The sequence below is a fragment of the Nuphar pumila genome, chromosome 7 (assembly GCF_984573655.1).
Source record: "Nuphar pumila chromosome 7, dmNupPumi1.hap1.1, whole genome shotgun sequence".
Lineage (NCBI taxonomy): Eukaryota > Viridiplantae > Streptophyta > Magnoliopsida > Nymphaeales > Nymphaeaceae > Nuphar > Nuphar pumila.
This window is the reverse complement of record NC_143255.1, coordinates 28,262,381-28,287,152: the sequence shown is the minus strand read 5'-3', so window position 1 is coordinate 28,287,152 and position 24,772 is coordinate 28,262,381. Positions and strand designations below refer to the sequence as shown.

Below are 24,772 nucleotides of genomic sequence, written 5' to 3'. Positions count from 1 at the left end.
TTCTGCTCCCTGTTGGGCGGTATTCCGACAGCAACAGGCCGAACTTGTATTGCACCCCACAGGCATTGCATAGGGTTGTAGACCCGAGCGGCCTGGTCTGCCACTGCGGGGTCTTCTACACAAGGCAGTGGTTGCACCTTTGAACCGGTGCGCTCTCCGTTGTCCTCCCGACCTGGTTCCCCGCTTGTCCAGACCGGCCCGACACTGCGGGGTCTTCTGCACAAAGGCAGTGGGTGCACCTCCGAACCGACGTGCTCTCCGATGCCCTCCCGACCTGGTTCTCTCGCTTGTCTAGTTCCCTCTCTTGTTCGTCGATCTGAAACCAGAACCCCCAACATAATCGTTAGGCCAAAAAAATAGAGGCCGAGAATGAAAAGCCACGCTCGAAAAAGAAAACCACTTACCGGGACGGAAAGCTCGTTGCCGTTAAGAACGTCGGCGAAATCGGAGAAAGAAGAGTTGTTCGAGACTAAAGAGGTCAGACCGGCTTGGTCCTCTAGCGCTGATGACTCTAACTCCTCTTCTTTCTTGCGTTCCTCCACCACGAAGTCGTCCTCGTTCGAATGTCCTGCCAAAAACTGGTTTAAATCGAACGGCTTTTGGGTTGGTTTAAATTTTGCACGGGGAGAGAGGGAAAATTCTGCACCCTAGATGGGTCGGTTTAAATAAAAAAGTAGCGACATAATTTTTCCATCGTGAATTTCATCGCTAATTAGCGATAGAAAAAATCTGTCACTAATTCCCCCACTAATTAGTGACAGATTCATGACAGAAAAATATTGTCGCTCATTCGTCATGAAGTTGCATCGCAAATTTCCATTGCTAATTAACGTTTTTCTTGTGTTAGGAATTAGTGACGAAAAAATAGTGTCGCTAATCCATCTCTAAGTTGTGACGGAGTTTGAGACATAATTTTTCCATCGTGAATCTGCCGCTAAGTAGCGACAAATTAGCGATGAAAGTTTTTTTGTTGTGAATTCATCGCTAATTAGCGACGGATTCATGATGGATTTTTTTATGTTGCTAATTCTACAAATCATTCGAATGTTAGCGACGGATAGTTTTCTCTAGCTAATCCGTCGCAAATTTGGGATAGAAAAAATTCATCGCAAATTTTCGTCGCTAATTAGCATTTTTCTTGTAGTGGAAGCTCTATCGAGTGGAAAATGCATCGAGTGTAGGAACATACAGTATGTGTTCGCTTGATCGATGAAGTGCAGTGGTAGCACGGCACGCGATAGACATCAGTATCGTCGTTAGTGCATCGCTGTGTGGTGGCACAGACGTGGAGTATTTTTTAGTTAAGTTGTGCCAACAGATCAGAGGATGTTGCCTTTGGAGATTTGGTTTAAGGACCTCTCAGCTTGCAAGAGTTTGTCGCGCGTAGTGGTTGGATGTATGAGGGTGCATGTGGGTTAGGGTTAATTCCTCTAGGAATCACATTAGGTGATTCCAACCAAGTATGGTGACTCGGAGTTAGGCGAGTGAATGCCTAGGCACCGGCGAATGAGTCTGGGTGGTGCTCTTCGCTATAGTGTTCAATCATCAACTTTGGACTGGGGGCCGCAAGGTCTTATTCATTTAGTGGTGAGGCTTTGCTATGTCGTGCGCATGAAGCTGCAATACACTTCATGGCATGCAAGGCTAAGGCAAAGTTTGTACATCTTTCGAAAGTCATAGCCAGTATGAGACGGCTATGCACTAATTAAGTGACATTAACTACATGGAATACATATTTAGAATTTGATTAGCTTTCGCTAGGCAGTTGCACATGGGGTGGTGTGCAGGGCCAATGAAAATGATTCAACACATGGAAAGGTATTGGTTCGTGACCTTTGGTCGTTAGGCTGGCTAGCTTGGTCAGCTTAGCGCATCGCGAGTTTTAAAGTATTCTATACGCGTGACAGAGCAATAGAAAGGCTTACGACGGGAAGGAAGGACCATTGCGCTGCACTGGCTTATTGAAAAAAGTAAGTTCGTGATAAATTTGCATCAGAGCAGAAAGATTCATGGAGACCTTGTTTATTGTGTAAAACACTGAAGAGGACAATGATGATTTATCTTGGTTACGCAAATTTTTGCAACTGAAGTGTGATTGACCGAACAAAGAAGCAAGATGTTGGCAGGATGTTATGAGACATCTTGTAGGTTGTTGTTCAGTTAGCTAAAGAAACATAGATAAGCCAAAGATTCTTACTATTTGTGTGTTAGGCTGACAGGTGGAGTGTGACGTTTGTCTTGTGCATGCAGAGAATGCACATTGGATTCGACTGGAGGGATTTGCACCTTTGGGTATGAGAGACTTAATTAAACTTCTAGATTCTTTCACAAGATTGTGGGTTAGCGAAGTGACCACATTGAGCAAAATGCTCATTGGCTCCTATGAAAATGTTTTGCTGACTCTAAGAGAGAGTTGCAACATGTTGTCTTTGACAGAGGAGTTTCAGCGTTAGGCCAAAGGTGCCCATGTGAGGATGAGTGCCCAGGAAGACGCTTTGAATGACCACTTTGGAGTGATACGCAAGAAGGCATTCTCCACTTGAAGACTAGTTTGGACTATTAGAAAACCACAAGTTGGTGCTTAAGGAAGTTGATATTCATGTGCCACGCATTGGTAGTTATCTTTCTCTGTGAGGACCATGAAGGGCTTGAAATTGCCTTTATTGGGGTTGGAAGGCACCACAGCCATGAGCATGAAGATAGCAAGTTTGTCGTGCGGGCGAGGATGACCCGTTTGTATTTGATACTACACTGAAATCTCACGAGCAAAGAATGCTCTATGTTGATATAGCAGAAAACTGTTGTCTAAGTTATCAGAGGCACATTAAGAAATGAGACTTGACATGTTAAAGGTTGCGGCGATGGTGGATGTAAACCAGAACAAGTTGAGTAGGCTGAAGAAAAAAAGTAAACCAAAGATAAGTACAAAGGAAAACTGGTATATCAATGAAGATTGTGTTCTTACCTATACCAACATTATTGAGAACAACAATGGTTTTGGGTGAGAGAAAATGTCTCAGGCCGATCTTTCAGAATAAGACGTGTAGTGCGGAGCTCTATCGAGTAGAAAATACTTCTAGTGTAGGAATGCACGGTAGGCGTTCGCTTGATCGATGATGTGCGGTGGTAGCACGTCAAGCGATAGACATCAGTATCGTCATTAGTGCATCATTGTGTGGCTGCACAGATGTGGAGTGTTGTTCAGTTAAGCAGTGCCAGCGGATGAGAGGCTATTGCCTTTGGAGATTTGGTTAAAGACCTCTCAGCTTGCAAGAGTTTTTCACGCGTAGCGGTTGGATGCACGGGAGTGCGTATGTGTTAGGACTAATTCCCCTAGGGATCACATTAGGTGATTTCAACTGAGTATGGTGACTCGAGGTTTGGTGAGTGAATGCCTAGGCACTGACGAATGAGTCTGGATGGTGCTCTTCGCTATGATGTTCAATCATCAACTCATCTTTGGATAGGGGTTGTAAGGTCTTGTTCCTTCAGTGGCGAGGTTTTGCTACATCGTGCGCATGAAGCTGCAATACGCTTCATGGCACGCAAGGCTAAGGCAAAGTTTGTGCCTCTTTTGAAAGTGATAGTTGGTATGGGATGACTATGCACTAAGCAGCATGAACTACATGAAATGTGCATTTGAAAATGCACTTGATCAGCTCTTGCTAGGCAGTTGCGCACAGGGTGGTGTGCAGAGCCAATGAAAATGATTCAACACATGAAAAAGTGTTGGTACGCGGCCTTTGGTCGTTAGGTGAGCCAGCTTGGCGCATTGCGGGTTTGTGAAGCATTCTATGCTTGTGACAAAGCGATAGAAAGGCTTGCGACGGTAAAAAAGGACCATCGTACCGCACTGACTTATTAAAAAAAGTAAGCTTATGACACTATGGTAGCAAACCTGAAAAGAGTAAATCTTTCTCATAGTGTTGCTCCATGTTTGTCGGGGAGAGGATGTGATTGCATACTTTTAGTGTGTTGCTGCACCCGATCACCTTCCATCTTTGGGATACAGGCTGTCAGAACAATAATGGAGGGTGATCAGGTAAAGCAGCACACTAAAAGTTCATCATACTTGTCGTGGGTTTGATCCTAGCTAGGGTTATTCAAACTAATGACACTTGGGACCTCTTAAAACACTATGCTTTTCCTATCCAATTGGGTGGCTGTTAGGGGGTGTCAATGGGTCAGGTTTGACCTGTGGGTCAAACCTAAAGGGTCCGATTAATATATGGACACTACAAGAAAATTGTGGATTAGCGACAGACTATATCCATCGCTTATCCGTCGCTAAACTGTTTAGCGATGAATTAGCGATGGATAGAGGCCATCGCGAATTTTTGCTCGCTAATTAGCGAAAAAACTTATTTGTCGTTAATTTCGTCGCTAATTTGTGACAGCTTAGCGACGGACATTATCCATCGTTAATCTGTCGCTAAATTAAAAAAAAAATTAGATCCCTGTCGGGCGGTATTCCGGCAGCAATAAGCCGGACTTATACCGTGCCCGACAGGCATTGCACAGAACGATCGCTCTGCCTCGTCGCCGAACTTGTATCGTCCTCCGTGAACTGGTGCTCTTCGGCGTCGCCGTCCTCCGTGAACCGGCGTTGCCTTCCTCCGTGAACCGGTGCTCTCTGGCGTCACTGTCCTTCGTGAACCGGCGTTGTCATCCTCCGTGAACCGGCATCGCCGTCCTCCGTGAACCGGCGTCATCGTTCTCCGTGAACCGGCGTTGCCGTCCTCCGCGAACTGGCATGCTCTCCGGCGTCGCCGTCATTCGTGAACCGGCATCGTCATCCTCCGTGAATCGGCATCGTCGTCCTCCGTGAACCGGCGTCGCCGTCCTCCAGTGATCGCTCTGCATCATCGTCGTCCACCATGAACTGACTTGCACAGCGATCACTCTGCATCATTGAAGTCGGTTTAAATCGAGCGCGGTCGATTTAAATTTCAAACGGGGAGAGAGGGAAAATTTTGCGCTCGGTTTAAATAAAAAATTAGCGAGGGATTTAGCGACAGAATGTTTTCTTTGCTAATTAGCGACGGATTAACGACAAAAAAAGTCTCTCCCTAAATTCCTTGCTAAAATGTTTTCTTGTATTGAGAATTAGCGACGAAAAAATTATTGTCGTTAATCCGTCGCTACTTCGCGACGGATTCATGAAAAAAGTTTTCTCTAGCTAATCTGTCGCAAATTTGCGACGGAAAATTTCTATCGCTAATTAACAGTTTTCTTATAGTGGGAGCTGGGTAGGGTTTGCAAAATTTCATACCAGTCCCGAGTTTCGACTAAGATATGCAATTTTTCAATGTAAAAAAGATTAAAAAATAGTATTTAATCGGGTATGGTTCAGTTCTGGTTCATGTAATCCTTATAGGATCCATGTATGGTTTCGCTTATGGTGGATCCAATTGAGACTGGATCCAGACCCGGTACCATCATCTCAAATCAAGCTTGGGTATGGTTCTACCTAGGTCCGAACCAAACCCGACCAGTTGACAACCCTATTGACCGGGCTAGAGTTGGTATTTTATCTAACCCAATTCTTATTAGAGATTAGCATTTTTCTAGACCTTGATATTGAGCTCTATCTTGAACATGTGTCCTCACATGCGCCTGCGCGCACACACACACATTATGTCCTTGAAGAGTAATCAAATTTAAACACATCCAAAGAGTGTTGCCTTCCCCTTACAAATGCATATAAGCACTAAAAAGGACCCACAAAAGTTGTGAGGAGAAAATTAAAACAAGAAAAGGATTCACATGTCCACCACTAGTCCTCCATGGTTAAGCTGCCAAGACATCTTGCTGACATGTGTCACGGCCTCGACCTTCTTCGCACACTGATGAGCCGGACATCATCGAGGACCGGCCCACACAGTGTGCTCATGTCATCGCTTCTAGTGCCATAGAATGAGCTAAAGAACACCACATTGGTCACACGAGATCTAGCAACGAACCTAAGCATGGATCGCTTGAACCCACCCCGCCCAGCTGACTCATAGGGCACCTTTATAGAAGCCATGCCTGCATATGCTTCTACAACCATTCGTCCCTTGCATTTGTTGTTTGCATCCCCCACCATGAAGCTCAGCACATACAACTTGCCAGGCACAGTCCTAGCTTCTTGTACTAGCACACCTTCTTTTCCAGTTAGCAGCTCCACGGCTCTCCGTCCTTCCGGCACGGTGTAGTGGTCTGAGTCAATGTACCTTATGGACTTGAGCGACCTGACCGCCCAACCGGGCAACGGTGAATCGTCGTCGTCGGTGATAGGGGGGATCATCACCCCTTCAGAAGCATTGGTGAAGAAGTAGGGCCCTTCTTCAAAGCCACCATTCTTCAGTAAGTTTCCTGCCACATTACCACAACGATCATTTTAATCTTAAACAATATCTTTAAACAACCAAAAAAGAAACTAAATAATGCCTGAAAGTGTCATGTGCATATCCACATGCCGTGTCGTGTCCTGTCACCTAGACAAGGAACTCCCTAGTAGTCTGTTCTTGTGGCCTAGTTTACTTATTATCTAGGTACATTCTTAATGTGAAGGCTTAATAGATCATAGTGAAGGTCAACTTGAGAGTTACCACTAAGTGCTTTTGCTGAGCCTAGTAGCTTCATGGCAACTCGATCCACAATAGGGCCACAAGCTGGATCATCCTCTGCATCTGGATTGTGGATCACCACATCGATCTCATCGCTAGGCGCAACGAATGCCCAGGCATACGCGTCCCAGCCAGTACTACTGTACACTGTTTGGATAGGAAGGATACCGTAGTCCGGAGGGACTGAGACGTATAGCTGCTCCGCCTGGGCGCAGGTCCGGGAAGCACTGAACGTGATAGAGTAGGTTTGGCCCTTGACCACTGACATCCTTTGCTTTACATAAGCATCATTTCCTAGCCTGATGGCGTGCTGGCCTTCCGGCACCAGCAGCACCATATCCCCTTGCTTCTGGCCCGAGCTTATGTACTCGACGAACCCACTTGTTTGCCAACGCGGGATCGAGTTACGGCCAATCACCTCCGTGCCGCGCAACAGTGAGGTCTTAGGCGCTTGCTCGAAGTCACCATTTGGTAAAAGCCCTATAGTCAAAGCAGCAAATTATGATCATAATCACACAATTTGGTAGACAATAAGACTAGTGGTTAAGAAGTCTCCAGTATTTCCAAATATAGTAGTCATATATAGACCATAGCCCGCCTGAGTCTCTCAGTTAGGGGTGTCAACGGATCGGGTTTAACCTGACCCGACCTGTACCAAACCCTATACCGTCCGGGTATGGTGATAAATAAGAATACCAGATTAAGACCCAGTCCGGACCCGAAGGTCCAATTAATACATGTAGCTGGGTATTGTTTGTGAAATTTTATACCAGACCTGGGCTCGACCCGAGTTCCGATTAAGACCCAGAATTTTTCAATGTAAAAATGATAAAAAAAAAATATTATTTTACCTGGGTCTGATTCATGTATAGTTCATATTGAGTCCGGGTATGGTTTCTTTTATGGTGGGTCCTGGGTCTAGACCTGATACCATACTTGAAATTCGGGGCCAGGTCTGGTTCCACCTTGGTCCGAACCAAACCCGACCCGTTGACAACCCTACTCCCAGTGGTTAGGGCAGTGCTTGATAAGACAATGAAACACTATCTTACCCGGGATAGATTCTCCCTGGATCACACTGGTGGGTGTCTTTTGCGGGCTAAGGTGCTCGCTCACCCACGGTTTACTTTCTAGGAGGGGAGCCCGCCCCATAATGCGACCCCTGTTCCTAGAAAGTAACCAATGTCACGTTTGGCCTCACATGAAACACCACCAAGTTCATGAACTCTCCTGTTGGACTTCATGAACTTTGTCATGTTTCACACAATGTGTGAAACCAACCAGATAAAATCTCTTCAGCCTAGCTAGGAATTCAGTTTATAAGATGACACAAGGAAAAGATGTGAGGACAGTCCTTAAGGGAGCAAAGAAGATTGAAAAAAAAAAAGAAGGCGTTGCCGCTTACCGTCGGTGAAGGCGAATGCGCTGGTCAGGGTGAAAACACAGAGGAGTAAAGCCAAAGCCTGTAAAGAAAAGAGTGTCATTTTTGAGCTGTGAAGTGCAAGAAGCTTGAGGCTGTGGGGATGTTCTTATACAAGTGTGAAGGGCCGTGGAAGGAGGGGGGAAGCCAATGATTTCTTGTTGTTATGTTTCATGTTCTCAGAAAACAAATGATATTTTTGTTTTTTATCTATTTGTTTTTCAAAGAAGCATGTGGGTCTGCGGTTTAATTAAGACAAAAGGGGAAGGAAGCAAGAACATGGGTTTCTTGAATGTGGGTGCTTCCCAATAAGTAAAAAATAAGTAGAAGGTTGGTTCTCTGATGTTGTTATGAGGGTAAGGATGTAAACAATTACAAGTTGGGCTAGAATCTGATGAGTCGGATCAGGATCTTGAAATGTTCCCCAAGTTTTCAAGGAACCCCTCTTCCAGGCCCCCGATAAGATCAAATGTTGATCCACCCAAACATGTTCTGATCCTATTAAGCTTTAAACCATAGTTACAAGAAACTTTTTGAAAGCCCTCACAAGCATGAAACCATGCACACTTCTTTCACGCTTATGAGAAACTTGCTTCAGAAAAATAGAAAGCATGCTTTTCCCAGTACAGAAATGATCATCAACTTCCTTGATATTGTAAATATATTTCTCATGTTAAAACAATTTTAATGATTATTATTAATTAAAATACTTAAAATTCATTTTAAGCTAGGACCATAGGTCTTAAAAAAGAATATTCTTTTTATGTCATTTGTTTACTTGCTTCCCCTTATTCCCACCAGCTTCTTGCTCTGGTAACTATGGTTTAAACCTTTTTTAAAGTTCTGCTAAAGTAGCTGTGGAACCAGTTAGAAAGATAGCCAAATGTGGAAGAGTATCTTTGTCAAATTTGAAATTTTCATGAAAAGTGTGCAATTGTTTTCAATTACTTTGTGAGGTGCCCCCAAAGGGGATTGGTTTTGCGCCGCCTGATGGCGGCCTAGGCAGCTACGCACGCGAACTAGGTTCAAACCCCATGGACATCACCCCTTGAGCAAGCTGAAGCATGGCGACTCCCTAGGGGTGGTTTATTCCTTGCTTAAGCCCACAAAGCTTTATATGCTGCCAAGACAATGATCATAAATAAGTCTGGCTAGCTGAGCAAGTGTGGCTAGGTCTCTGATCCTGGGAATGGTTTCTCCAGGTAAATATCAAAAAAATTACTTTGTGAAGTAAATCTTGTTTGAGTGAGGTAAAATCCTAAAGACACTTCAATCGTTAGATGAGGCTGTTACTAGGGGAGCTTATTTGGTATGAACCATAAATCCTTTATAAAAAATTAATCGAACTTAAAGATATTAGTTTTTTTCTTTTAATTATTAATGATAGTAATGCATGTGTATGCACATGCTATGATTCGCCGGATTCATAGGCATGACGTCACTTCTTCAACAATTAGCCTTGAAACTCGAAAGACACTCGATAGGAAATTTCTTGATAGTATTTTTTTAATGCTTAAAAAGTTGCATTATTGGTGAGTTCCTAACTTCTAGGCATAATTTGCTTAGTATTTCCAGGTAAATTTTGAGCCACGTGGACCACAAGGGCTCTCTGGCTTCATGGCTAGGGGACCGTGGATCAGGTACAATCACCGTTGCACACTTTAGTGTGCTGCTGCACCTGATCTTTCCGCCATCTTCTGTTGGGCCCCAAAGTTGACAGGTTGAACCCCAGAGATTATGGGTGGTCAGGTGCAGCAGCACGCTCAAAACGTGCAATGTGATTTCACTTGATCCGCACTGGGTGGCTAGCTGTGTTTGACACTAGTGATGGATCCAGGATTTTGCTTAAAGGGAGGCAAAAAAAAATTTTATAATAAAGTAAAATATAAAACTAAAATATAAAGAGGGGGCAATATAAATTTTTATATTTTGCTTAAAGGGGGCAAAAAATATTTTATAATAAAGTAAAATATAAAGGGGGGCAATATAAATTTTTATATTTTGCTTAAAGGGGGCAAAAAATATTTTATAATAAAGTAAAATATAAAGGGGGGCAATATAAATTTTTATCTTTTGCTTAAATGGGGTCAAAAAATTTTATAATAAAGTAAAATATAAAAGGGGACAACATAAACTTTTATATTTTGCCTAAAGGGGGGCAAAAAAATTATAATAAATAAAATATAAAACTAAAATTTCAAAACCTGTGGATGACTACGATACTTGTGCTTAAAGGGGGGGACAAAAAATTTTAAAACTTGTGCAAGGAAGGGCAAAAAATTTCAAAACTTGTACTTAAAGGGAGGGCAAAAATTTTCAAAACTTTAGGAGGGGCTCGAGCCCGTCTTCGCCCCCTGGATCCAACCCTGTTTGACACCGATAGGAGGTGAGCATGGTTTGAAACCCACAAAGGACGTCCTTTGCCACAATGTCGAAGCTGGCTCTACTCTCCCATAAGCAGTAAGAGCTCAATGGTTTTACCAACAAGCATCCTGCTAATGTGCTGTGGGTGATTCAGGGGTGTTACCCTTGTCCTAGCCAAAAATACAAATGTGTGGAACCATGCAAAACATGACCAAGTTCATGAACACCAAAGTTTCTTGGTTGGGAACTGATGAACTGGGTCATGTTTTTAAATGATCCCAAATGTGCAATTATAGTGTGCTTGGATGCCTTAAACAACCAAAAATTTCTAGTATTAGAGTTATCTAGTACTAGTAGGAAGGTCAGACAATTTATAAGGAACTTGAATTTGTGTCACCAATAATTTTGAAATTCATGATTTTTGAAATTCCTACTGATAGCAGAAAGTTGGAAGTTCTTGTAAATTTTGTGATTTTGTTTGAGGCAATATCAATAGTTATTAGAAAAATTTCTCAATATTTTTGGGAGTTGTATCAATATGCATTTCAACTAAAAATGTACCTGAAACTTTTTAAAGTCTTCACATACCTGCATCAGTATCTCTTACCTGCACCAGGACCCGTTACCCATTTTTGGTAAATATCATCAATTTTAGAAAGTATCATAATCATCAAATAAGAAATGCTTAGATTTATCAAATGAATGATTTGAATACCAGATTGTCCGAGTTGATGATTTCGACCGTTCAATTCATAGATGTAGATCTGAAGCCTATGAATAGGATGTTCCCAATACAAGAGAAAAAAGTTTGTAATGAATGGAATGACTGGACCAGATGGGCTGGGCGAAAGACCCATCCATGAGGCATCCTTAAAGACTGTTCTGGATCTTGTGTAGGTTGGCCCAGGTCTAGCTGTGGGGCCACTGACCAAGTTGAACCAAAGGAATTATACATGTCAATGGATGCTGTTAGATCAATGTTACGAGTTTACTAAAAGTTGATTGATATGAATTGCATATTTTCACACCACACCTCTTGTGGGGGATAGATATAAAGCCCCATTTATAAATATGATTTGGTTTAAAGAAATTAAAATTTCAAAGCATCTAGGGTAAGTTGGGCCCTACTTAAAACATGACCAAAGTTCATCATATCTCTGCTGGTTGTTAAAACAAAGGATTTCATGAATTTTGCCACACTGAAACACACACTAAAGGCATACATGTGTCGTTGAAGTTTCTGATATTAGAATTGGGAAAATTGGGCACTATACATATATGTTGATTGGACCACTGCCCAACTAGTTTCAATGCTAGAATGGCCCACCTTTGTCCTTGTCATGTTTGGTAACTACTGAGATCCAGAAATCGTGACTGTATTTTTGAAAAAAATATGACAATTTAAAGCTTTCAATTAGGGTTTAGGATGCCCCAGACCCAGGCCCCTCATTTCAACACACCATTTTGGAATTGGTAGGGCCAAAAACCTCTGTAGTCTCTAATGCTATGAGTTTGGGTCCAATTCTAATCAGATCCATGTTTGTGGCGCCACCGAGTTGGACCAACACAACCGCTAAGAGCTTCTAGTGTTCGGTTTGGGCTCCACCAAGGCACTCTATATGGTTGCAAACGGGTTGGATCAGGTTCGAATCTAGACTGAACCGATACCCTGCCAACTTTTTATGAATGGGTCCGGTTACAGATTTGCAAAGTTCCCCACCTAACTCTCCCTAGAAAAAGGCTGCTTATTGTGCTCGATCTTGTCTGGATCTTCACTGTTACTGATCCAATCCATTATTCATCTAGGACCAAAATTATACTCTTACATAAAATGATATCAGACTGGGTTTAACGGCTGGATCACTTACAGCCCTACCTACCACCATCCAAGTCAATGCACCTATGAAAAAGTTAACACATATGCGTTAAATGTGCAACTTGTGCTGATGGAGAGACTCCAAGGGGATCAGTTCACTCTCCCTTGTCTGATTCTGATGGATATGGACCTGACTAAGGGTGTCCCATTGGGCCTATCGTCTTAATTAGGTTCATAGGATCCAAGTCACAATAGAATTTTTTGCCCATTTTAACAATATATATCAAACACGGTTGGTCCCAGAAAGATTGCTTAAAATGTGGAACACACTCAGATCCACCTGCAATGAGTTTAAAGCGATGCACACATTTTTGGGAAAATCTTGCAAAAAATAAAATCTCATGGTATTAGAAAAACTTGTTTTTTCTTCGAAAAATCTCAGGAAAACATAAATATATACAAAATTTAGAATATATAAATATATAAAAAATATGAAGAAAAAACTATGCATGTTGAACACATTTATGTGATCAGATTGAGTAGTTACAACTTGCACCTAGGAATGATGTAGCTCAGTAGACTTAGGTTTAATACCACCCATTTGGGTGTCGGTGGTGTCCGATTTGGATTCTCATGAAAGGCTGTCATGTTCCATGCCGTGTATTTCATGGTCATGTCATATGATGCCAAGCCATGCCCTGTCAGGTCCATCCCACTGGTCCAACGTGCCAGGTCCAGCACCGGACCCGATCAGGTCGTACCTGGTCAAACACAGCTCACGGTTAAGCCTACTTTTTAAGGGGGTCTGTTGGTCGATGTGGTTTCAGAGAAGCCTCTATTGGCATCAATTCATATGGCAAGGCAAAAACTTCTCCTTACATTTTTTGTGTACTTACGATCCCTGTCCTGGCAGCATAAAACTTCATGTCCTTTCCGCATTTGGTAATTTACAGAACGCTTTCAATTATCATCTATTTACAAAAAAGCATCCAATATTTTAGATATTACCTTTAAAATGCTTGGTTTATCTGTATCCATTTCAAACACACCGTTTTAAAGTGTATAACGACCATCTCATTTTCTCCTGTTTGAACGAACCCTGACCGTTGGCCATTTTGGAGGTGAACTTAAAACCTGTTTGGAAACTAGGAGCTGGGATGGAAGTTAATGCATTTGGCAAAACTTTGGTCAAACCAGCTTGCGGTGGTCATTTGGAAACTGGCAACTGGGATGGGTGTTTATGCATTTGGGATGGGAAGTGAGGTCATATCACCTTTATATTTACACTAAAGAATGGAATCCACAGCTACCACCTCGGGATTTGGCAGTTCCCACCAGTGTTGTGAGAGGCGTACGCCTCAGTACGTGAAGCGTACGCCTCAGAGGCGAGGCGCACGCTCAAGGTACTGAGGCGTTGCTGTGATGCGCAAATTGCCCCTCATCACAGTTCCCCGGTTACAAATTCCCCGGTGGCGAACTTCGCCGTTGGCTGCTCAGTCTTCTCCGACCACCGGACGCCCCCCCCCCCCTCACTTCCGTACCAGCTGGGCGCGTGGTCCTTCTCCTACTGACTCCCCTCCCACCGCTTCACTTCCAGTCCAGTTGTGAGAGGCGTACGCCTCAGAGGTGAAGCGCAGGCTCAACGCCTCGCTTCGCCTCATCGCATTTAACAACCTTGGTTCCCACTTCCTCAAATGGCACTTCCTATCCCAGCTACTAGTTTTCAAACAGGGCCTTAATGATTTTAGGATTAAGTGTATCTTCGTAACACAAATGTACTTCGTAAAAAGATGGCCCATTAAGTGACCCATGTCCCTAAGAAGGTTTTCTGAAATTGATAAAAAAAACAGGTGGCTAAATGTAATAACCAAAAAATTAGCATTTTGCTGTAAATACCCCATAATTTAGGCTGTTTTTTTGTAAATCCTTTTTTGTTTCACTAGTTTGCCTCACTTTCTTTTGTTGTTTCTTGTTTGTTGTGTTGTTCTTACATTTTTTTATCTTGATTGATAAATACAAAAGAGAAATTCCTCTTTTGGGTATTTTCAAAATGAGACATCCCTTGGTGTTGCTCTTCTTGGTTTCTTTTGTGCACATGAAAATATGAGCTTGGTACCAGCCAGGATCCTTAGTGGCTTCAACTGCCTTGTTCTTAGCTGTATTATTGTGCTCTCATTTATGGTCTTCCTGAAGGTAGATTGCCTTTTCAGTGGGTTGGAGATCCATAACGGAAGCTGAACTGAACCTGAAGTGGGTCCAAATCAATTAAGCAAAAATCTTTTCTTTCAAGAATGTGGAAAAACTTAAGATCAGGATTACTTGAAAGGGTCTTCCCATAGGTGCATCAGTGCATTAAGCTTAGGGGCTCTCAAGTGGTTGAGATGCAGTAGGACCTTCTATCCGAATCTGTGATGTTATTTTTCGATACAGATTTCAAAATAGAATCTGAATGATCTTTGGATCTGATCTGGACTTAATCGATTGGACTCTTTTCAGATTCCAATCAACCTTTTCTGTCACTTCCTATTTGGATTCGGATTAAATCCCATGGTTTTGTGTTTTTTACACATGTATAAGGGTAACATTTGGTTATCGAGACCTACTGGTCCAATTAAGGTGGAAATCATAGGTGCAGATTATTGTGACCAAATCTTACCTCATAGAGGTATTCAGCATGGTTCACATGCTAGGGATCAGCTCTTGAATGCTGATTTTTTATGGAAAAGACATGATTTTATGAGTCAAGAAAATGTTAGACATTGTTGGCCGTTGATTTTTGAAGCCTCATAAAACCTTGCCCATGTAATCATGATCAAATGATTTAATAGTGGATTCTCACCAATCAAACCATATAGATTGCATATGTAAAGTTAGTCTCGTGAAAAAACAATTAAAAAATGAAGAAAAAAGCTTATTTGAAGATCATGGTAACCTCTCTCTCTCTCTCTCTCTCTCTCTCTCTCTCTCTCTCTATATATATATATATATATAGAGAGAGAGAGAGAGAGAGGGGAAAGTGTATGGTAATTTTGTACCATGATACTATACCTAGTACATACTCTCATTTATATAGATTTAGCCATCAAATGATAAATCTAACCGTACAAATGTGTTTAGCATGGTTTATTTATCATATTAGAAGGTTTTATTATATCTAGTATATCATCCCATTCTATTTTTAAGACAATGAAAACCAACTGCTCACAATTTATGAAAATAAGGCTTATTTAAAAAATGATATAAAATATCATTTTTGAGTCAACTTTAACACTTGAAAATAATAATTATGATCCAATGGTTAGATCTTGCTTTTGGAGCTTGAATCTATATAAAATAAGTGCGAGCTATGGTGGTTTAGTACCATCAAGTATATATATATATATATATATATATATATATATATATATATATATATATATATATATATATATATATATATATATATATATATATGTGACAATTCAAAACATATATACTAATTAATATGTAGGACGTGGACTCCAATAAAAGTCAGGAAAATGTTGAACTAAAGGTGTTTCTATCAAGGGTATGTTACTAACAGCAGCGGTGGAGCCACTTTGAGGTGGGCAGTGTTACCCTAACCCAGCCAAAGTCAAGTCATGGTGTGCAGTGCCCACCCTGACCAGACTACAACCGAATGAGAGATCCGTTTAGGGTGGGCACCACCAGACCTGACTTCTTTTTCGTGCCAGAATAACAAGCGGGACAGTTTTTCATGCTAGAATAACCATGTTAAATCCATATCCAGATTTCACTTTGTCATCTCTTCAAATTTGGGTCCAGACTTAGATCTCTGGCACAATGTTCAAATCTGGACTAAGGCATTACATGGTCATCTTATTAAAAGAACTTCATTCTGGATATCTATCTGACATGATTAGCATGAACTTTGGATCTAGGGTCAAGTCCAAGTCCAAAAACTGAACCACGACTGTCATTTGATTGAAGCAAAGGGGTCACACCTGTTAATTTCATAGGTTCAACCATCTTAAAAGTGGGCTGGCCAGGTCCCACTTACTGCCTTACCAAAATATGTTTTACCAGTTTACTACCTGACTAGATCCAGATCCAACTGAAAGCATGCATGGATTGGATCAAAGGCTTGATCTACGTCCAACCTGCTGTGACTTTCATGATTTTTATTAATTGCTATTTTTTTAATGAATTATTAATGGATCAATTATGAATTGCTTTTTAAATATGAAAAATGGATGTTGTTAATTGTAAAAAGTACACTTTAGATAACTATTTGATTTTTTTAAACATATTATTAGTATAGCTCATTAATAATTATTTAACAGGTGTAATCAATAATTCCTAAATACATATGACTCGAGAGATTCCTCTTTTGAATTATAAAATTTTGATACATTGTGGGCTATTCAATTTTTAAGATCTTAAAGACCCGATTGCACATCACAATTACATATTCATTTTTAGATAAAAAAAAGCATGCAGATCACACATGCAATGTTCAATTTGTAAACAAAAAAAGACTAAATAAAAATTAACCAAACAAATCTTGCCCCATTAACTGCGTTAGTTATTCTTGATGTGCATCGACTTCTATTAGCCAATGTTGTCAGAATCGTATCGTATCGGACCCTGAATCGATCAGCCGATTTTGATTCTGAGCCCATTCGAGCCGAATCAGTCAATTTTTAACCAACAAATGACACGTGTAAAAAATGAAAATATTAAAATTATTCTTATTTTTTATTTATGTAAAAATAAGTAAAATCAGCTCAATTTCGTATCGATTTTCAGCCATACGATACGAATGGGCCGATTCGCAACCATACAGACAACATTGCTGTTAGACATAACTGAGTTGAAGTCTTGCTAGCTAAAAGTAAGCTGCCTTTTAATGGCCCTCTGCTTCTCGCCAGTATCAAAAGCCAGTTGCCATATGGTCTCCACAACGAGATCCTTGAATATCAGCCGCTCGATGTCCAGCACGGTGCCCGCTATCTCCACCGGGCACTTCGCCCAGCCGTCGCCGGCGACGGCATCGGCCAGGTCCTTCCCGATCACCCCGCTCACGACATCGCACACGTCCTCCGCCGTCACAAGCCGCCGGATTCTCCGGAACTCTTCCCAGATCTGCCGGAGCAGCCACCTCCCGGCGACTAACCCATCTGCCGCCGCCCTCTCAGGCGACGGTAGCTGCTGCCGCCGCTTCAGATGCGCGATCTCCATCACTGTGTCGAAAAGCAGTCTCCGGTGGATCTGCCGGTGGTGCGGGTGGCCCGGATTCTGCCGCGACTCAAGGAGCGAGAACACGGCGTCGGAGGAGTCCTTTCCGACCGCCTGGGTGCTGCTTTGCAGGATCCCGGAGGCGAGCACGACATCCGATACGTACAGGAAGTCATCCGAGTCGGCCTCGCCGAACTCGCCGGCGGCGAAGGCGGAGGAGAGGAGCGATTCCTTCCATTGCGGATCGAATCCCTCATCGTTCTTGAAGAACTGACAGTCTGAAAAGAATACGAAAGAAGAAAAAGGAAAGATCAGAAGAAAAAAAACTCTCTAATTCGAGATATTCTTCGTCTTCGGATTTTTTTTTCGGAAATTTACCTCCGAAGACGATGGATCTCTTTGTAACCGGAGAGGGAGAGTTATCCTCGTTGTGGAAGGAGTCGAGGACGGAGACGGGGCTCGGCTGCTCGTTGGCTTCGGCGACGCACCGATCCAGAACTGTCCTTCCTTGGCTGAACTCATCCTTACTGGAGTTCTCAGTCGACAATCTCTTAGCCTGAGAATTCTTCAGAAAGAGTTTAGATTTGGAATTGCCGGAGTTCTGGAAGAACGCATGAAGAAAGTAAGAAAAATGAAGAGATCGTATCTCAAAACCGGGAAATTCAAGCTTAGATTTTACGAAATCGGACTTTTAGGCGTTCCCGCGTTGATTTCCGGTACCAAAATTCGAATTTATGGGTCTGAAATCGTTGAACTAGAGTTTGGCTATTTGGAACCAAAGAGGACGCGACTTTTCTCGAGGGAAATTTCGAAATTTTGGTTGCATTCGTGCAATTTTTCATCGTCGAAACTTAGTTTTTTTAGAAATAAATCAGCAGAAAGAAAAAATTTTGCAAAGAATTGGAGATTTTGATTAACGCGTCGAGACGGAGTGTCGCATTCTTCTTTCCTCTCGATATCCGGAAATCCAGATTTAGTGTTGTAGGCGGTAGAAACGAGGAAATCTGAAATTATCCAAAACATCATTTTTTCAAGAAAATCTGATCAATATCTTCAAATTCCAGAAAATTTTTATCCGAGCCTTGGGTTAAATATCCAGATCAGGATTTGAGAAATTTACCTCAGGATGGATAGAGGAAGACGTGCTCCTGCTGCTCTTCGAGACGGCGGACGTCTCGTACACCTTCGCCGGAATTTCCACCGGAAAGCGCTCTCTGTCGATCCGCTTCCCGTTCCTCGGCGACTTGACGCTACCGGTCTCCGCTGCCGCATGTCTGCCCCCGGCTACTCTTGGTGACGACGCCGGCATTTGCCTCGGCGAATTCGTCTGGGAGTCTCTCCCACAGCCGGGGCTCTTCGGCGGCGCCACAGGCGGAGTCCGGACATTCCGCACGCACCGATCGTTGACCATCGGTGGTGCCGTTGCTGACCGGCTCTTCCTCGGCTTCCCCAGAGGCGGCATCCGGCCGTTGTCTCCCTTGAACGTCACCGGGCTCTCTGCTCCACCGCTTCGGCGCACCGGACGCGGCGGTGAAGTCGGCGAAGGCCTAACGCGACTCAGCGGCTTCACGGTCGGAGATTCTGCCTTTACCGGTTTCCGGTACTCGAGGATGAAATTCAGGCATTTCCGACCGGGGTCCACGCCGGATCTTGCAGAGTGCAGCAGCCCAGTGAATTGCATGGCGTCAAGGATCTGCTTTAGCGTCTGGAGGTCCTTCCCAGGATCGCCAATCCCTCTCATCTTCAGCCTCCGCTCAACGTCGCCGTAGAGATTGCTGAGAGGCCGCCCGTCCGGGAAGATCTCTGCCAATTCGAAGACCTTTCTCTGCTGGAACCGCCGCGGCTCCCTCGCCGGAGGTCGGGAGGCCTTCTGGCAGATGAACTCCGCGCTGTCCATGCCGTTCTTACGCTGCCGCCTCTGCTGCGAGTCTGCCTCCGCCCTCCATCCGAGCGGAAAGAGCTCCCGATAGGCCCAGGACTCTGAGGCCGAGCGGCGGAGCTCTGCCCGGCGGAAGGTGTCCGGGTCGTGGCCGGCAGCGGATGAATCCGGGAGCGCGTCGAGGCCCATCAACCGGGCTACAATGCTCGGCGAGCGGCGCTGCCTCTCGCCGCCCTCCGACTCGTCGCCGGAGACGTCAGGCCGGACGGGACTCGTGCGGATCTCCCGTGGGAAGAGGCCATTCGAGGGCCTCACGGCAACCGCCCGGCTGTCGAGAGACAGCCTCGGGGCCTCCCCGAGGCGCCGAGAGGACCGGAACCCCTGCTTGATCTCCAAGTGCTTCGTGTCGTCCGGAGTCTCCTCCACCGCGGCCGGTGGCTTCTCCTGCGACTTGGAGGAATGGAGGACGACGTCCCTTATGTCGAGCGAGGACCTCGGCTTCTCGCGGCATACCACGACGGGTGCTCGGGCGTTATCCGGCGTGAACGCGGGAGATTGGCTGCCGGGAGCCACCACCGTCTTCTCTTCCTGCATTTCATTGAACAACAATACAAAAAACAAAAACCAATGAGAGGAGACAGTGAGAGAGAGAGAGAGAGCACCACCTGAAGGGAGCCGGAGGTTGGGTGGTTCAGCGAGGGCGAAGACAGGAGGTCGAGGTCGAGCCCAACCGGCGACTGACCCACGAAGGGGAGGCATTTGGCAAAGCAAACTCGCTTCCCACCGAGGAATTGGCTGCGATCGAACATCTGGAGGAAGATGGCCATGCAACCTGTCTGCCTCTCCGCCTTCTGCTCATCCGACCCATGACCTATTTTCGGCGCCATCCTCCTCCTTTCCGGCGAGTCCTCCGACCACCTCTCATACGTCTGAACCAAAAGCAACCAATCCAGAGAGAGACCGTTTCTTCTTCCTCTAATAACGGCCTCGGTTTAGTTGGAACTTGAAATGCTCAGAGTGGTTTCTTTGGTGAGATTTTTTAAAGCCAAACGGGGAGTTCAAATACGAAGGGATCTTTCCTCTAGCTATTCTTCTTGGGCATTGACCAGCAGAGGTTATACTGACTAAAAAGTGCACCTGTATCCATTTCTCTCTCCCTCTTTTTTTTTTAAAAAATCTCATCTCATGTTGATTAATCCATTTAATCGTTGATAACTCAACAAATCATAAATTACGTAACAGTCCCTTGGAATTTTTGGTCAAGCCCAAATTCCATACAAAAAATGGCTCTAGAAAATCCCAAGTTTGCTTTCTTTTCTTCGAAAAAATGCATTAACAAACATGAATGGTCACATGAGCAGTGCCAACGGATTTACCTTTGGCATGGTGATGCAACAAAATGAATACACACTGTCATTGGATTTGCACCATTGAGAGTCAGTAATTATATTTTATCAAGGAATGATAAAAGAAAAAAGAATAAGGAAAAGGAAAGGACCTACGGGTGCGTTTGAATGTTGTGGATCTCATTTTTCAAAATTCATTTACAAGGGTATATTTTTCAAAATTTATTTATAAGGTTATATTTTTTTAAAATTCATTTACAAGGCTATATTTATCCAAAATTCATTTATAAGGTTATATTTTTTCAAAATTTTATTTACAAGGCTATATGTTTTCAAAATTCATTTACAAGGCTATATTTTTTTAAAATTCATTTTGAAGATTATATTTTATCAAAATTCATTTACAAGATAATATTTTTTAAAATTTATTTACAAGGCTATATTTTTTCAAAATTTATTTACAAGGTTATATTTTTCTAAAATTCATTTACAATGCTACATTTTTCTAAAATTCATTTACAAAGTTATATTTTTCTGAAATTCATTTACAAGGCTATATTTTTCCAAAATTTCATCTTTGACTAGTTATTCTAAGTTTAATTAATCCTATCAATTTCTTACTCTAGATCTTAGAGATATGAACTATAAGTAAGATAGGCACTCTCTTAATAAGAAAAATACCTAGAAATTTGTAGGTCTCACATCCTGTCCCTTTCAAAAAAGATTTCGTCCGCGAAATCTAATCTCTAAACTATGTGAATAGGTCAGGATACTTTTCTCTCATGCTGGTCTAGGGTTCTCATGTATATTTCTCAATGTCATGGTGTTGCCATCGTACCTTAACCAACAGAATAGTCTTTGATCGCAGTACATGATCTCGATTATCAACGATCTCAATTGGCTGCTCTGACATGGATAAATCCTCTTGTACCTCCAGATCCTCATAATCAATGATGTGAGATGGCTGGTGAATGTATTTTTGTAACATTGATACGTGAAAAACATTATGAATTTGAGCATATTGTGGCGGTAATTCCACACGATATGCTACTTCGTCAATCCGTTCCAAGTTTTTGAATGGTCTAATGTATCTCAGGCTTAATTTTTTCTTCTTTTCAAATCAAAATATGCGCTTGATAGGAGATATCTTCACAAACACCATGTCTCCTTCCTCAAAAGTGAGTTCTCGATGTCGCTAGTCGGCGTAACTCTTTTGCTTATCTTAGGCAGCTTTCAACCTATCTCGAATCCTTTGGACTTGCTAAGATTCGATTAATTTCTCACTGATGTCATCCCAGTAAGTTGGTGATCTGCATGGTCTTACATACAACGCCTTGTATGGAACCATACCAATACTTGTATGATAGCTATTCTTATATGCAAATTTAACCTAACTTAGGTGTACATCTTAGTCGTTCTTTTAATCGAGCATACAAGTTCGTAGCATGTCCTCTAAGGTTTGAATTATCTGCTCTGATTGACAATCGATTTGTGGTTTAAATACGATACTGAACTTGAGTTTTATACATAATGCTTGTTGTAATTGTCCCCAAAATCACGATGTGAATCCTGAATCACAGTCTGAGATAATTGAGAGTAGTACTTTGTGTAATCTCACAATCTTCTTGATATATAGATCAGCTAGGCTTTTTCAAAGGTTGATTGATCCTGATAGGTAAGAAGTGAGCAAACTTGGTGAGTCTGTCAACTATAACCCAAATCATGTCATGTTTTCTACGAGTCCTAGGTAAACTTACCACAAAGTCCATGGTAATGTCTTCCCATTTCTATTGGAGAATCTTGATTCTTTGCATCGTTCCTCCAGGCCTTTGGTGTTGGATCTTAATTTGTTGACAGGTCAAGCACTTAGAGACGTAGGTTGCTATTTCTCGCTTTATGTTGTTTCACCAATAACTTTATTGCAAATCCTTTAACATCTTAGTACCTCTAAGATGGATGGTGTACTTGGTCTTATGGGCTTCATTGAGAATTTCTTGTCTTAGTTCTGAGTTAGTTGAAACCCAAAGTCGCCCTCTCATAGGAATACTTTCATCATTTTCAATACGAAAAGATGTACCTTCCTATTGCACTTGTACTTTCAACTTTTCATATTGTGCATCATGCTTCTACTCTGCTTTGATTCAGGAGATGATCTCTAATTGTATAATTAGACCTTACAATTGAATGATTCCATAATCTCTTAGAAACTGTTTTCATGTGATGAAATCTTTCACAAGCCTCTAGTTGTTCACAAGACTGGACATGATGCTACCAGACTTGTGACTAAGCGCATCTGCTATGACATTTGTCTTTCTTGAGTGATAGGATAAGGTAAATTCATAATCTTTGATGAATTTTAACCATCATCGTTGTCTCATGTTTAATTCTTTATGAGAGAAGAGATACGTGAGACTCTTGTGATTCGAGAAGACTTCAAACTTGTCTCCGTACAAGTATTATCGTTAAAGCTTTAGTGCGAACACTACTGTTATAAGTTCCAAATCGTGGGTTGGATAGTTCTGCTCGTGAATCTTTAAATATCGTGATGCATAGGCTATAACTTTATCATTCTGCATCATCACACAACCCAAGCTAGTTATAGAAGCATTTGTGTATACCACAAATCCACCTCGACCAGAAGGCAAAGCTAAGACTAGAGTTGTTATTAGCTTTGTCTTTAAGATCTGAAAACTTTTCTCACATTCGTCAGTCCATTCAAAATTAATTCCTTTGCGTAGGAGTTTGGTCATAGACAAAGCAATTCTAGAGAAGTCTTGAACAAATCACCGATAGTAACCTACTAATTCAAGGAAACTCCTAATACCACTGGTGTTTTTTTGTTGTTTTCAATCCAGTATAACCTCTACCTTGGTAGGATCCATGGATATTTCATTCTCATATATCACGTGACCCCAAAACATCACTTCTTTCAGCCAAAATTCACAGTTAGAAAATTTAGCAAATAATTGATGTTCTCTAAGGACTCCTAGTATGATCCTTAAGTGTTCTTGATGTTGCTCCATACTTTTTGAGTAGATTAAGATGTCATCTATAAATACAATCACAAATGTATGCACATAAAGTCAGAATGCTCAGTTCATGAAATCCATGAAGGTTATTGAAGCATTAGTGAGCTCGAATGGCATCACTACAAACTCATAATGTTCATACCTTGTTTGAAAGGTAGTCTTTTGGATATATTCATCCTTAATTCTGAGTTGATGATACTCAGTTCTAAGGTTAATCTTAGAAAATACTTTTGCCTTTTGTAGTTGATCGAATAGATCCTCAATACGGGATAATGGATACTTATTCTTGATGGTAGCTTGATTCATCATCATGTAGTCGATGAACAATCTCACTGTTCTGTCCTTCTTCTTCACAAATAATACTGGTGCACCCAAAGGTGATACACTCGTCCGAATGAATCCTTGATCCATAAGCTCCTGTAATTGCTTCTTTAACTCCTCGAGTTTTGTTGGCGCCATCTGATATGGTTCTTTAGAAATCGGTGTTATTATAGGCAATAACTCGATGTTGAGTTTCACTTCTCGATATGGTAGAAGTCCAGGTAACTCCTCCAAGAATACATGAGGGAATTCTTTTACTACGTTCAACTCTTCTATCGACGCAGATCTAGGCTTGACTAGATAGATACTAACAAGAAATGTAGTACATCCCTTAACTCTGCCCTTCAGTGTGGGCCTAAATAGTTTAAATTCTATAGTTGGAAAAATTCTTGGATCTCCAACAGGGCTCCATGAGGGTGACAGAATACATCACACAATTTTGGGACCTAAAGAAGTATTGTCGCATACCTATACTACTGATGAGGCTTGGGCGAAGAAATATATTCATGGGTTGCCTGACAGACTGAGGACACGTGTGCTTACTAGCCATCCACAAAATCTCAACCAGACAATCAAGATGGCTACGGTACTTTAGGATGACTAGGAGTCTTCTAGGAAGACTCAGTCCAAGCGATTCGACAGGTCGAAAGGTAACGTAAATGGAGCCCCTAGGTCTGCCGCCCAGACCAGTAGAGTGTCGCATGCAAAGAAGGTCAAAGTGTAGCAGGGTGGTACTTGACCACAACAGACGACTGCGGTATGTCAGTAC

At 42.4% G+C, this 24,772-nt stretch overlaps 1 pseudogene; it reads right to left on the bottom strand.

Annotated features, from left to right (window-relative positions):
• Positions 1–5,821: 5,821 nt before the first annotated feature.
• On the bottom strand, positions 5,822–8,095 carry LOC149831661 (BIIDXI-like protein At5g11420 pseudogene; annotated as a pseudogene).
• Between the last annotated feature and the right edge of the window lie 16,677 nt (positions 8,096–24,772).